Below are 14806 nucleotides of genomic sequence, written 5' to 3'. Positions count from 1 at the left end.
AAAGACCATGGTGGATTGGAGAGCACTTAGCGATGCACGTCAAAATAGATAAGGAAGACTATCAGTGCAGTGCAGGTGCAAACAAATTAACAGTTCTTAAAACAAAGAAAAGCCTTTCAACAAGACAAGGTTTAAAAATACTTGCCTAAGTACTAATAAGTCTTGAAGCCTATTTAATGATCAAGACTGACAGAACATCCATGTATAACAAAGGTTTAGTGAAGATCCTGGATTTACTTCAGCATCACTTATGGGGAATGGCATACAGGCAGATGCTTCTTGCTGTGTTACCACTTGTGCATTGAGCAACAAAACCAGGGTTACCAGTGAAGACACAAGGGCCTTCAATGGCTTTTGCCCACACTGGCACTACTTTTTCTATAGTTTTGTTGTGGATCTACATTCTGACCACAGATATAAATGTAAGGGTAATAATCAACATGATTCTATTTAAACCTGGTCTAACAAATATCCCTGGCAAGTCAAACTGTTAATTCAACTCTTAGTACACTCTTTAACGTTGAAAATGGAAGACAGTTCTTTTGAAAGTTGTGCGCAGCTTTTGACTTGCACTTGATATAGATATAAAAGTTCCCTACTTCCATCACTCTCAGACTTTAGGGCAGGAAAGAAGAGTGAACGTGGAACTGCAGAAATTCTAGTGTTATTTGTGCTAGAGCAGAGAAAGAGTGCATCCCTCCTATGGCTAGCTAACTTCCATCCTAGAATTCTCCGAAATTTAGAAGCTGATTTACTGAACATCTCTCCAACAAAGTAACAGTTTGAGGCCTTTGAGAATTGTGCTGTGGATTGAGGGGATACATGTCTTAGACACTGTTGGACTTGGCCTTTTTTGCAGGGCCATCCCTCCTCTATTTTGTCTGACCTGTTGTTGGCTATTTTATGACTCGGGCACTTTGCCACTGCTGATCAGTGCTAAAGTGCATATGCTCTCCCTATTGTAAATTGATGTATGAATTGGTGATTACATGATTGGATATTTGGTTCACTTGTCAGAACCTAGTACAGTGCACTGAGTGTGCCCAGGGTGTGCAAATCCAAATGCCGCTAGTGGGCTTGCAGCACTGGTTGTGCCACCCACAGAAGCGGCGTTGTAAAACATTTCTAAGGTTTGCCTTTGCAGAACCTGAGTCCAGTCTGGTACTGTCATGCTGACTGGGCAAGTGCACCCACTTCCCAGTCCCTAAACCATCCCTTTTCTTCATATCAGTCACCCCTATGGTAGGTCCAAGGGCCGGGTGCATTGTAAGTATAAGGTAGGACAAGCCCTGAAGTGTGTGGCATGTCCTAATAGTGAATTATAGCCATTTTCGTGTTTCACTATTGCAAGGCTACCTGTTCTCCATAGGCCAGAATGGGCTGTAGAATTATTACATTTTATAATCCTAACTGACTCTGAGAACATGGTAGAAATTCGAGTTTAGTATGCCTGGACTATTATTTTAATATTTTAATATTCTGTATTTGCAAATACCAGTTTTAGAAAGTAGGTATTTGCTTGCCTAACTTTTCAAGCCTACCTCTGCTAGGTTGTGTATTCCTTTGTCTGGGTGTGTGAATGACAGGGCTGGGGGATTCCAGGAGACAGGCTGGGGCAGCCCGGTGGTGAATAGAGAGATCTGCATCGAGATGGTAGGGAGAAGTTGCACCTGGGACCTGAATAGGACTGTGCCCACCCCCCACAGTGCTGTCTCCACCACCGGTGGTGCGTTCGATGTCTCTGCCCTGCACACTGAAAGAAGAGAAGGAAGACTGTCAAGAAAGTGCTCTAGGACTGTACTTGCCTTCCACAATGCTGGCTCCACCTCCTGTGGGGCGTCTGATGTTCCTGCCCTGCATGGTGAAAGGAAAGGAGAGGTCTGGCAAACAGAGTACTTCAGAAACTGGGCACAGGCCCCTCTCCCCTCAGAGAACAAAGGATTTGGGGGTATAGGTATTGGGACCCTGATCCCATGAAATTAGATCACTCCTGGAACTGACAAAAAGAAGCCTCTGCTGAGGAGAAGGAACCTGAAGAAACTGAGGAGAGACTATTCCCAAGCTGAAGTGCTGCTTGGGGGATTGGCCTGCAGTGGTTGCCTGAACTCCCTAGAGAGGAGAAAGGACTTTGTGGATTTTACCTTTGCTTTTCAACTTGTGCTAAAAAGATCTCCAAGGGCTTGGAAGAGACCTTGCCCCCTGACCGAAGTCCCAGGACCTGTGGACTTCACCAGCCTTTGTGAATTGCTGCTGTTCCAGTGGCTACACAGGCAGGGAGCTGTGACCAACCCTCATGACCGGCCTTGTGTCCTGTAGGCACTGCATCAAGCAACGTCCGCATCGAACAACGCAAGCTCTGCGCTCACCGACTCAGTCTCGACGCCGTCAACGAGCCGTAGCCTGCACTGTGACCGGAGGAACAACGCGACGTGTAACGCCTCGCTACACCGACTCAAACTGGTCTGACCGACGCGGTCACTGCTGCTGACTTCGAGTCCTGTGATCGCACTGGAGTTGGGCACCGCCTCACACATTTCGCGACACACCGTCCGACTCGCACCGCTGTCCGGACTGATCGACACCAGCGTCCGCCCCGAACAATGCAAGCTCTGAGCTCACCAACGCCGTCAACGAGCTGTAGCCTGCACCACGACGGAAGAGACACCGTGACCTGCAACGCTTTCTTTTTCTGCACTGGGACGAACACCGGAACTGGCTCGCACATCCGTGCTGGCCACCTCAAGGAAAAGGTACTGTGTTTGAGTCTGTCGACATTTAAGTGGGCCCGGACTGCCGCGGTCCGCTGGATTTGTTAGACTCTGTGTTCTCTTCACCGCTGTAGCCTGTCGCACAGAACCTAGAATTAAGCCTTTTTAACCTGAACTCTTCAAACTCAATAGTACTGTGGATTCTTTTTGTTGTTTATTGGTCTTGTGATAACTCTATATAAAGTATACTTATTTTTGATATAAAACCTGTGTGGTGTCCATTTGTAGTGTTGTCACTGGGTTACTGTATGTGGTCACAACTGCTTAACTTACATCGCCTCCGAAATAAGCCTTGACTGCTCGCGCCACACTGCCTAGAGGGTGATCAGGGGTTATTTTGGAATAGTAATTTCCTTGCCCTGACTGGAGGAGAGGGTCCCTGCTTGTCACAAGTACCTACCTGTGCCAACCAGAGAACCCCAATTCTAACAGACACTCTCCACCTCTAGCTATCCGCGTTTCTGACCCTGTTCAGAAAGGATCTCAAGGCCTGGCTCTTTAACTGAATCACATCAGGACCTGCATTCCCCCCACCCCCCCAGTGCCTTCAGACCACCATGGATAAGTACCATGGATAAGTACCTGCGCCAAACAAGTACTGATTGGTTGAAAGATCGATTGATTGACATAAGAGAAACACCTAGCAACAAATATTGATTATGATTAATGGATGAAATGTGATCCAATCTATGAATTTTGAGAACATTGTTTATACATAGGCCTGAGGAAGCAATTGAAAGATCTTAAAACTTGTGATGGATAAAGCAATGATGTCATGCTTTTGGTTTAGAGACTTCACCAAAGGGAGATTTTGGAAGTCAAGAATAAAAGAAAGAACTGAACCGTGTTTTCCTACATTTTTTAATTCTTTGGATAAATTATCTTTTATTTGTACATCTATTACAGTGTCCATCAAAATATTATAGGACCAAGGCCTTGAATAATTGGCAAACAATTGCAGACAGTCTGACAGCAGAATGGTTTAGAAACTAAGGGCCAGATGTATGACCCACCAATTTGTGAGTTGCACATTGCGTCGTATTTGTGACTCGCAATTTACGATTCGCAAATAGGGATGTATAACAGTGCCTCAGACACTGTTAGCAATTTACTAATGGAGTCGCAAATTGCATGCCTCATGAATAATGAGGAGGCTGTCACAATTTACGACCCAATTAGGAATGAAGTTGGTGGTAAACTGCTAGTGTTTTGCAGCCGCAAATACGGTTGTAAAACAATTGTACATGGCATGGTGACTTGCTATTAGGAAGAGATGCCCCTTCCTAATAGCGGGAGTCACAAATCCTATTCTGCGAGTCAGTGACCGGCAAAATATCATTTGTACATGTCATTGCCCTTTTTTGTGGTCACAAACAGGAGTTTCTCCCTTTGCGGCCGCAAAAATGGTTGTACATCTGGCCCTTATGTCTAACAGTTAATACTACGGAATCAAACTGATACTGCTGATTCTTAAATATTTCTGCTTATTCTGCGTTTAATTTGTGCACATTGGTTATCATGGCCAAGATCTTTGTCTCTTTTTCATGGACTGAATGGATATGATGTTCTGCCTTATATGTTACATTTTCACCTATCTTTCGTATTGCCTCTTTGTTTGTTCTTTTGCCAACACAAACATTAAAAATTAAGTCTGACAGCAGTAAAAAGCAACAAAAGCACAAGAAGTGACGTTCACCAGAGGCGGTCTTGTTCCATAAGCCGGGTTTCCACTGCCCTACCACCATGCTTCACATCTATCAAGTTTTCAAATGTCTTTATTAATACCTTTGGAACCTGGGAAACAGTTAACATGCCCATGCTTGCTATCATGTGGTCTGACCCGCACCTTGAGGTACATTCCATGTAAGATTTTAGGGTTATCCTGATCTAACACACTGGAAACGATATGGTTGGGAGGAAAGATGCTGCAATTGGCAGCGCAGCTTCATATCCTTCAGCTTACACAGCACTTCCACCAGTTGTGTCCCAATAACACAGACCCTGGAGCAGAGCTAGATAATGAGGAAAGTCCGTACCCAACTCACCCAGTGCCTTCTGGGTACAGTAGGGCTAGGCACCTGTCCTAGCATGTATGGATGTGACCAGCACTGCAGTGTAAGCACAAACACAATCCATTTCCAATGGTTAGTTCATCAATACTGTGAAGTAAAGCTGTGAACTTGGTAAGCTGCCCATACATGCAAAAACAAATCAGCGAACAATGCCACTGGAACATAACATAAATGAACCATCCAGTGGCGATTCACTAAAGAAAGAGTGGAGTCGCTGCAGTGCATCAGCATCTTCTCAGTGGAGGTCTAGCAGATTCCACAACGCTTTCTCTCAAGTCTCTAAAGAGTATGTCCTCTTGTGAAAAATAAGTAGGCAACATGGACAACAGAGGCCTTTTATTTCTTATGCCTCCCATGCATTTGCTTCCTCATAAGGAACCTATGAAATAATGAAGTGAATACAATTAACACTGAAATAATTTGAAGTATTTATTTCCAGTTCAAGAACATAGTGTCTCCATCAAAAAAGGCCAGACACCAACTGCAAAGTCTGGAATGACAAGGTGATATAAAGGCATTCCACGACAAAGCTGCATTATGTAGTATGCATCAACACACATAAGAAACAAAGCTATCACACTCACCTCTCCACAAATTGTTTTCCCAAAGACCTAGGTGGCTTCCAGTGGACTCCTTCTGGCTCTTAACTCACTCTCACACTAGGCAGAAATAATGAATGGACCTACAAAGAGAAGAGAGACAATGTTGACAACATAACATTTTAAGGTAAGTTAATTGAAGCTGAATTGGTGAAAGCAACAGCCCCACAGCAGTAGCCACCAGGTCTTGCTACCATTGTGGAATATTCTTGAGGAAACAACTAAAATATCTACTTGAGACTAGAGTACCTTTAGTGCTGCAGAACTAACTATGCTGAGAGAACTGGTCATATCTAATAGGCACAGTGTGGCAAGCAGGCAACACCTGGCCTAGTGTGCTACGTGGGAGTGTTAAAGAAATATTTGTAATGATGAGAGTGAGATCCATATCCAAAAAGAGAAGCAAACACACAAGAACCTCCTAAAGTGCCATTAATGAGAAATGAAGAGGCCGCACCTGACATAAAGATGATGACAATCACGCTGCACACCATGCCCTTTATCCCCATTCAGTGAACTAGACTCACCCACCACTGCTGCCTCCTGCAGGAAGGTGTGGATAATTACCTTAAAGCCACCTATGAAACTGACGGAGCAGTAGAGATCCCTACTGCTGTGTTACACCACAGAAAAAATCGACATACTCATTAAAAACTGACCTCAAGCATGATAAAACAAGAGACTCCTTCTTCAACTTCATCAACACATTCTATGTGATACAGCATAGAGACAGGCATAGAGGCAGGCTGAGTGGGTGACAGCATTCTAAACAAAGAAAAACCAAAGGAAATGATGGACGGAGCGTTGACAATACAAGCACTCACCCCCAGTCAACTGATCTGGGTTTAATCCATCACCGTTCTTTAGCCCACTCTGCCACCCCAGTTCAGACATGGTCATGTGCAAATCAGTCTGACCCTGTGCCTAATGGGAACAGTCCAGCCCAAACTGCCAAGTCATGCCTTCCCTGGACCGGAAACCAGCTACCGAGGACCGGTTTCTGGCATTTCAGCCTTCTTCAGCCCGGCTTGCTTGAATCCAGTGGCAAAGTGAGCAAGGGACTCACGTCTGAGCATACCCTGCCACACTTATGGCGGCCAAAAGCAGTACCAAAGGGGTTGGTGATGGACGAAGCATCTGAATCAATCAAACACTCACACCCAGTCAAAATATCTGGGTTTAATCCATCACCGTTCTTTAGCCCACTCTGCCACACCAGTTCAGACATGGCTATATGCAAATCAGTCTGACCCTGTGCCTCATGGGAACAGTCCAGCCCGAACTGCCAAGCCATGTCTTCCCTGGACCGGAAACAAGCTTCCGAGGACCGGTTTCTGGCATTCCAGCCGTCTTCAGCCCGGCTTGCTTGAATCCAGTGGCAAAGTGAGCAAGGGACTCACGTCTGAGCATACCCTGCCACACTTATGGCGGCCAAAAGCAGTACAAAAGGGGGTGGTGATGGACGGCACAGGGTCAGACTGATTTGCATATAGCCATGTCTGAACTGGGGTGGCAGAGTGGGCTAAAGAACGGTGATGGATTAAACCCAGATCTTTTTACTGGGTGTGAGTGTTTGATTGATTTAGATGCTCCGTCCATCACCAACCCCTTTTGTACCGCTTTTTGCCGCCATAAGTGTGGCAGGGTATGCTCAGACGTGAGTCTCTTGCTCACTTTGCCACTGGATTCAAGCAAGCCGGGCTGAAGACGGCTGGAATGCCAGAAACCGGTCCTCGGAAGCTTGTTTCCTGAATATTATAGTAACGCTAGCATTGGGCTAACAAAGAAGACACATAGAATGTGTTAAATACAAAAATAAACCCCATTTCTTGAAACTTACCAAAGGGCCTCTAAAAACCGGTGCAGGTCTCTGTGGTGTAGACAAAGATGAGCCTCTGGTTAGATGAAATTCCAACACAGCTGGTGGCTTTTTATCCTCCTTGTCCTGTCACGCCTCCAGGAAGAGGCTGCAAATTTAATTGGAAATCCAACCTTGACCAGCCTTTTCAGACCTGCTGACAAAGTGCTGCTTAGAAAACTCCCTTCCTGAATTACCCAATTGCCAGGTTTACAAGTAACAAGAATGAAGCACATAGCAATGCATAGCAGTGCACTAACATTGCTAAAAGTAAACATTGATTCCCCATTTGTTCTTGCATTTTTTCCTTTTTTCTTTTATCTCTTTCAAATTATTCCCAATGACTTCTTTTATGGCATGAGAATACCATTGTGCAGTTTCGGTGAGCACTCCATTGCCATTAGTGACTAACCAGTTTCTACAGACCGTGGGGGAAATTTACTAGGATTCTATAACGTGATAGTGTCACAAAAGTGATACAAATTGGCACAAAATCTTTTATGCTGATTTACTTTCCATCACTAAACTTGTTTAGCGCTGGAATTAACATGAAATGAATGCAATTACTCAGCACCAAGAATGCATACCATGGGTGGAGCATGGCCATTCCATGCAGCTACCCAAGGATTCTAATGCTAAACCCTATTGTGCCAACACTCTCACGCCGATCAAGAAACCCTCAAACAGAAGCACCAACAGATGGGCCATCTGGTTCACGGCCGACCTCCAGACATCCAAGCACCCCTGCCAAAGACTCGAGAAGAAATGTCGCCTTGAGCAAACACCAAACAACCACACAGCCCTCACGAACGCCAGCCCCAGGCACCACAAACTCATTCGAACCGCCAAAATGACCTCCTTCAAGGACCGCATTGACAACAATGCGCACAACAGCAAAGAGCTCTTCAACATTGTGAAGGAACTCGCCAACCCCAGCTCCAGCTCCAGCTCCAATGACATCCCGCCATCACAAGATCTCTGTGACTCTCTAGCCATCTTCTTCTACCACAGGATCATAGACATCCACGACAGCTTCAACACTCAGACCCCCCGACAGCTGCCGACACCTTAGACTCACCACCCTCCAGTCACACTGATCTCCTGGAACCACGTCAACGATGAAGACACCCTCAAAACCATAAACACCATCCACTCCGGGTCACCATCAGACCCATGCCCCACCACATCTTCAACAAAGCAAGCTCCATCATCGCACCCCGGTTCCGAAAGATCCTCAACAGCTCATTCGAGACTGCCACCTTCCCGGAAAGCTGGAAACACGCAGAGATCAACGCCCTACTCAAAAAACCCAAGGCAGACCCAAAGTACCTCAAGAACTTCCAGCCCATCTCCCTGCTACTGTTCCCGGTGAAAGTCATCTAGAATATCGTCAACAGACAACTGACCCGATTCCTCGAAGAGAACAACACCATGGACTCATCCCAGTCCGGATTCCGCAGCAACCACAGCACCAAAACCTCCCTCATCGCCACCACCGACGACATCAGGTCCCTGATGGACAATGGCAAAACCGCAGCCCACATCCTCCTAGACCTCTCGGCCGCCTTTGACACCATCTGCCACCACTCCCTACGCACACGCCTCCACAATGCAAAGATCCACAACAAAGGCCTCGACTGGATCACCTCCTTCCTCACTGACAGAACCCAAAGAGTCCACCTCCCTCCATTCCGATCCGAAGCCACCAAGATCACCTGCGGTGTACCCCAGGGATCATCCCTTAGCCCGACCCTCTTCAACGTCTACGTTACACCACTTGACAACATCGTCCGATCATACAACCTCAACATCATCTCATATGCCAACTACACCCAGCTGATCCTCTCCCTCACCAAAGACACCGTCGCCGCCAAAATCAACTTCCATGAAGGAATGAAGACCGTGGCCGTATGGAGGAAGAACAGTTGCCTGAAACTGAACTCAGATAAGATGGAGGTCCTCATCCTCGGCTCCACCCCTCCACCTGGGACAACTGCTGCTGGCTGGCCTCGCTGGGAGCTGCACCAACGCCCACGCACCCTGGGGTTCATCATGGACTTATCACTGTCAATGACCCAGCAAGTCAACGCTGCATCCTCCTCCTGCTTCAACATCCTCCGTATGCTTTGCAAGATCGACAGATGGATCCCCACCGGAACCAGAAGGACGATCACCCAGGCCTCGTCACCAGCAGGCTGGACTACGGCAACGCCCTCTACTCGGGAACCATGGCCAAACTCCAGAAGACACTCATACGCATACAGAATGCCACCGCATGCCTCATCCTTGACATCTCCCGCCACACCCACATCAATGCCCACCTGAGGGACCTGCAGTGGCTTCCCGTCAACAAGAAGATCACCTTCAAGCTCCTCACCAACGCTCACAGAGCACTCCTCATCCACGTTCACAAAGTACTCCACGACGCCGGACCAGCACACCTCAACAAACGACTCAACTGGACCTCTGATCCAAGGTAGCACTCACCCCAGCGGCATCGCACTTCAGCCAGGTCGCTGAGTTTTGAGCCTCTCTCCCCAGGGTTCGAGGCTGCTGCGTTCCTCTCGGTATTGCTGTTTCCCCCCTGCTCATCCTTATTGTGCCTGACTGTTGCCTTCTTATTGTGTTGTATTTTACTGTTCTTAGTGTTACTGTCTCTCTGTATTTTGCGGATCTCCTGCATCGTACGTGTGCCTACTTTTCCGCCACTGCTGCCCCAGCGGCCCCGCACCCATTCAGCTCCGCTCCCGCCTCCCACTCCTCTGCTCCCACCCCCCTCACGTACTAAATGGCGACCGCTGCGTGGTAGCACCGCTGGCGCACCGAAGACGTGCCTAAGTCAAGCCCGTCTGCGCCCGTCCATGACCCAACCACGACCAGTGCTAGGAACCTTGGTTCTCCTGGTCCCCACCATTATGACTCAGCCACCCTCCACCCTCTCAACCCCTGAGGCCACACCAACTGCGTAAGATCCTCGCACAGCATGACACATGGACAGTTCCCATGCGGACACTGCTGAAGATCCTTCACCGTCGACAAGACTCCCGCAGTCGCCAAAGGGCCACCTACTGAATGACCCGCTGAAACCCTGACTTGCATCCTTCTCAACGTGTGCTCCCTACACCGACATGCCGTAGAGACCTGGGACCTGATCGACACCCTTTCCCCTGATGTTGCATTCTTCATGGAAACCTGGCCCAGCACCACCTCCGGCCCGACATCCCCACAGCAATCCCTGACGGCTTCAAGATCCACGGAAAGAACTGCCCACACCACCCAGGAGAAGGATTCGTCATCGCACACAACACCCCCCTCTGACTCTCCACATCCAGCACGAGCGACCCCCACTCCAACACAGAACACCTCCATTTCCAGTTCCAGACGAGCCCCAGGACCATGCTATGCGGAACCCTCATCTACAGACCGCCAGGACCTGGCGCCCAGCCCGCAACCACCATCGCTGAGCTCGCCACACCAAACGCCATCACTTCCACAGACTACATCCTGCTCGGGGACCTGAACTTTCACCACAAGAACAGCCAGGACCCTGAATCCACCACACTCCTCGAGATCCTCTCCAACCTAGTACTGAAACAGCTCGTCAGCATTCCAACCCATAGAGCGGGTCACACCCTCGATCCCATCTTCGTGGGAGGATCAAACATCTGCTTCAGCCACACCACCCAGCCCCTCTGGATGGATCACCACTGCATCCATTTCACTTTCAACACCCCCACTGCACTTAAGCCCGCCCGAGCCTGCCACGACGGAACTGGAGTAAGGTCACTGAGGAACACCTGAACCCCACCCTCCTAAAAGACCCCCCTAAGGCCACGAGCGACACCAACTCCACTGCCAGGGAATTCCACCGCTGGGACCTTTCCGACACACCACCAAACAATGCCCGCTGAAGGCTGCCTAGTTCACCACCGAACTCCAAGAAGCCAGATGCGCCTGCAGTGGTTTGGAAAAACCTGGCAGATCAGAAGACCACAGAAGCACGGAACAACCACAAGAGTGCCATGAAGGACTACCACCAGCATATAGGAGACACCAAAAGAACCTTCATCAGAGACAAAGTCAAGACCAATGCATCCAACGTCAAGGAACTGTTCAGCGTCATTCATCAGTTCGCAAAACCCACCTGTGAAGCCACTGACATCACACCCTCCCAGGAACTCTACGACAAACTGAGCTCCTACTTCCACCTGAAGATCAAGGCTCTCTATGACAACTTCAGCGAGCCTGCAGAAGGCAGCACCACACCACCCACCACTGCTGAGAAGCCAACCATCACCTCCTGTACCCCTGCGTCCGTCAATCTCATCTCCTCAACCATGAAGAAGATGCATTCAGAGGCCCCAACGTACCCCTGCCCCCCTCACATCTTCCACAGGGCTGCCGCTGTCATCGCACCTGAACTAGGATCGACTATAAATCTGGCATTTAACCAGACAACTGGAAGTTTGCAGAGGTGAAACCACTCCTCAAGAAACCAATGGCCGACCCAGCCGACCTGTTGAACTACCGGCCCATCGCTCTCCTCCCCTTCTCAGCCAAAGTCACCGAAAGACTCATGAACGCCCAGCTGACTGCCTTCATTGAAGAAATTTCCATCCTAGGCGCATCCCAGTCTGGCTTTCGTAGCAACCACAGCACCGAGACTGCACTCCTCGCCGCCACCAATGACATCCGCATGCTGCTAGACCAGGGACACACCGCACCCTCATCCTCCTAGACCTCTCCGCAGCCTTTGACACCGTCTCACATCGCAAGCTAGCCGCCAGACTCCACAACTCAGGAATTCAGGGATCCGCCCTCGACTGGATCCAATCCTTCCTCTCCGGCAGAACCCAGAGGATCAGACTCCCCCCCCCTCCTCTCGGATCAAACTGACATCATCTGCGAGTACCCCAAGGATCTTCACTAAGCCTGACGCTCTTCAACATCTACATGGCCCTATCACCGCCATCGTCAGACATCACTGGCTTAGCATCGTATCCTATGACAACAACACCCAGCTCATCCTCTTGCTAACTAAGAACCCAGAAGACACCAGAATCTGCATCCAGGAAGGAATGATAAATGTAGCAGCCTGGATGAAAGATAGCTGCCTAAAACTCAACTGTCCGAGGTCCTCATCCTCGGACCCTGCACCTCCGCCCGGGACAGCACCCGGTGGCCCTCCACCCTTGGGGCCCACCCACCTCGACAGGCCACGCTCAGAACCTTGGCATAATCCTCAGCCCCTCCCTATCCATGATCCGCCAGATCAACACCGTTACGTCCACCTGTTTCAATTGCCACCGCATCCTCTGTAAGACCTTCAAATGGATCCCCCGACTGCAGAAAGAACGTCACCCACGCACTCATAACCAGCAGACTAGACTACGGCGATGCTTTACGATGGAATCAACAAAACTCTTCTGCACAAACTCCAAACCATCCAGAACTCCGCAGCCAGGCTCGTCCTAGGGACACCGCGCAACAAACATATGACCAAACATCTACGAAACCTCCACTGGCTCAAAAAGAGGATCACCTTCAAACTCCTCACCCACGCCTACAAATTCACCACCAACATTGTACCCAAATACCTCAATGACCGAATATCTTTCCACGTACCCAAGAGGAACCTCCGCTCTGCCGACCTTGCCCTGGCAGAGGTCCCCCACATCCGCAGAAACAGAACCGGCAGGAGAGCTTTCTCCTACATTGCAGCCAAAACCCGAAACAAGCTCCCGGTCAACATCAGATGCTCCCCAACCCTCCACACATTCAGGAAGGACCTCTATACCTTGCTCTTTGACTGACCTGGATCTGCTCCCCCCCAAGTGCCTTGAGACCCTCACGGGTGAGTAGCATGCTCTATAAACCACTGATTGATTGATTGATTGACCTTATACACTCCCAACCGCCAGATTCGCTCCGCTGACCTCGCCCTCGCTACCATTCCACGCATCCACCGAACGGCCACCGGCAGCAAATCCTTCTCCCGCCTCGCCACCAAGACATGGAACACCCTCCCTATCAACCTGTGACAGACCCAGGACCTGCTGACCTTCAGGAGACTTCTCAAAACCTGGTTGTTCGAGCAGTAGCAGCTTCCCCCCCCCCCCCCACACCCAGCGCCTTGATACCCTCACAGGGGAGTAGTGCACTCTACAAATATTTGATTGATTGATTGATTGATTTACTAAAAAAGCAGACAAAGTTTAGTGTTACAAAACTTTGCCCTTTTGAAGTAGGAGCAAGGAAACCATTTTTCCTTCCTCTTCTGACTTTGTACTTGTGCTGCCCTTCACAGGACACAATCAAATTTAGAAAAGGGTAAAAGTTGATCTATACTTATTTTTTGTAGTCTGAAAGTGTACACTCCCAGTACTAATCCTATGGTAGACTCACGTAGACACCCTTGCACCATGGTGCAAAGATGTAACATATGGTGATGGAGACAGTAATATTGCAAGAAAACATGGAGGCAATACATGCATTGATGTACAAAAAGAGTGATTTATTATTTGTAGGTGACAATGCGTATTTGGCAGTATCTCTGTTCTAAAGGCTCCTGGTATTTATTCTGCTAGGACCTGTTGTGATTGGGATATCATATGGCATTGTGGACATGCCAATGGGGTGTAGTGATGTTCAAACACTAAAGATCTAATGTTTGGTCTCAGGCTTTGTACTGACACTGCCTCAAGAAATGAATATTCTCCCTGTTGCAGACAACTTTTAAAATCTAACAACTAAAGCTCAATCTTACAATTTAATGATTTGTTAAAAATGCTGAGGAGAGCAGTTGCCTTCATCTGCAATATTTTAGAGATTCTGATAACAGTCTACAAAGATAGACCTCTCTTCCCAATTCTAGCTTTACACACCGTCACTCCGTCCCTTTCCTAACCCTCCTGCACAGCATTTCTGACACAATTCAAAATTGTGAGTAGAAACAGTAAGAGCAAAAGGCTTCCTCTGAGAGCCTAAACTCTGCTTCTAAGTGCCACCACTACCAGGCCCTTCCCTCCAAAACATCAATGTGGATCCTCTCCGGCGATCGGCTCCAGAGGTCTGGATGTCCTACTTTGTGTCTGTGAAGATGACCATCCCAAGCCAGGAACAGTGTCAAAAGTCATTATCACATGCAGATTGCAATTTTTAAATAATCTTGACGAGATGCTTGAAACTATATTAGCTAATGAGGAATTCACCATTCTGGGGGATTTTAATTTTTACTTGGAGGACCCCACAAACAAAGAGACCGCTGTGCTCCTGGATACTGTAGGTGCAGCAGGGTTAACCCAGCTGGTTGATGCTCCTACTCACGAGGCAGGGCACACCCTGGATGGGATCTTCTCTTCCTGTCATGGGCTCAAAGTCAAAGAAGGGATTCCTCTCCCCTGGTCAGATCATTCACTTATTAGTTTTACCTTCCCTAGGAGTATTTATCGGCAGATCAATATAACCACACATAAGGCAGCCCCTCGTAGAGCCTGGAATAAAGTGGAC

General features: G+C 48.4%; 1 pseudogene across 2 annotated transcripts in view; it reads right to left on the bottom strand.

The window, feature by feature from the left end:
• LOC147700688 (epidermal differentiation-specific protein pseudogene) overlaps window positions 1–14806 on the bottom strand; it is a 78214-nt pseudogene that overhangs the window by 5896 nt on the left and 57512 nt on the right. The window contains exon 3 of one of the 2 annotated variants that reach the window (XR_015297397.1): window positions 5425–5522. The product of XR_015297397.1 is annotated as an epidermal differentiation-specific protein pseudogene, transcript variant X1 (transcript). Of the gene's footprint in view, window positions 1–5424; window positions 5523–7279; window positions 7347–14806 lie in introns of those variants that run through there. The other variant, XR_015297398.1, reaches the window with a different exon arrangement.

Source organism: Lissotriton vulgaris, chromosome 7 (genome assembly GCF_964263255.1).
Source record: "Lissotriton vulgaris chromosome 7, aLisVul1.2, whole genome shotgun sequence".
Lineage (NCBI taxonomy): Eukaryota > Metazoa > Chordata > Amphibia > Caudata > Salamandridae > Lissotriton > Lissotriton vulgaris.
This window is presented reverse-complemented; position numbering and strand designations above follow the sequence as displayed.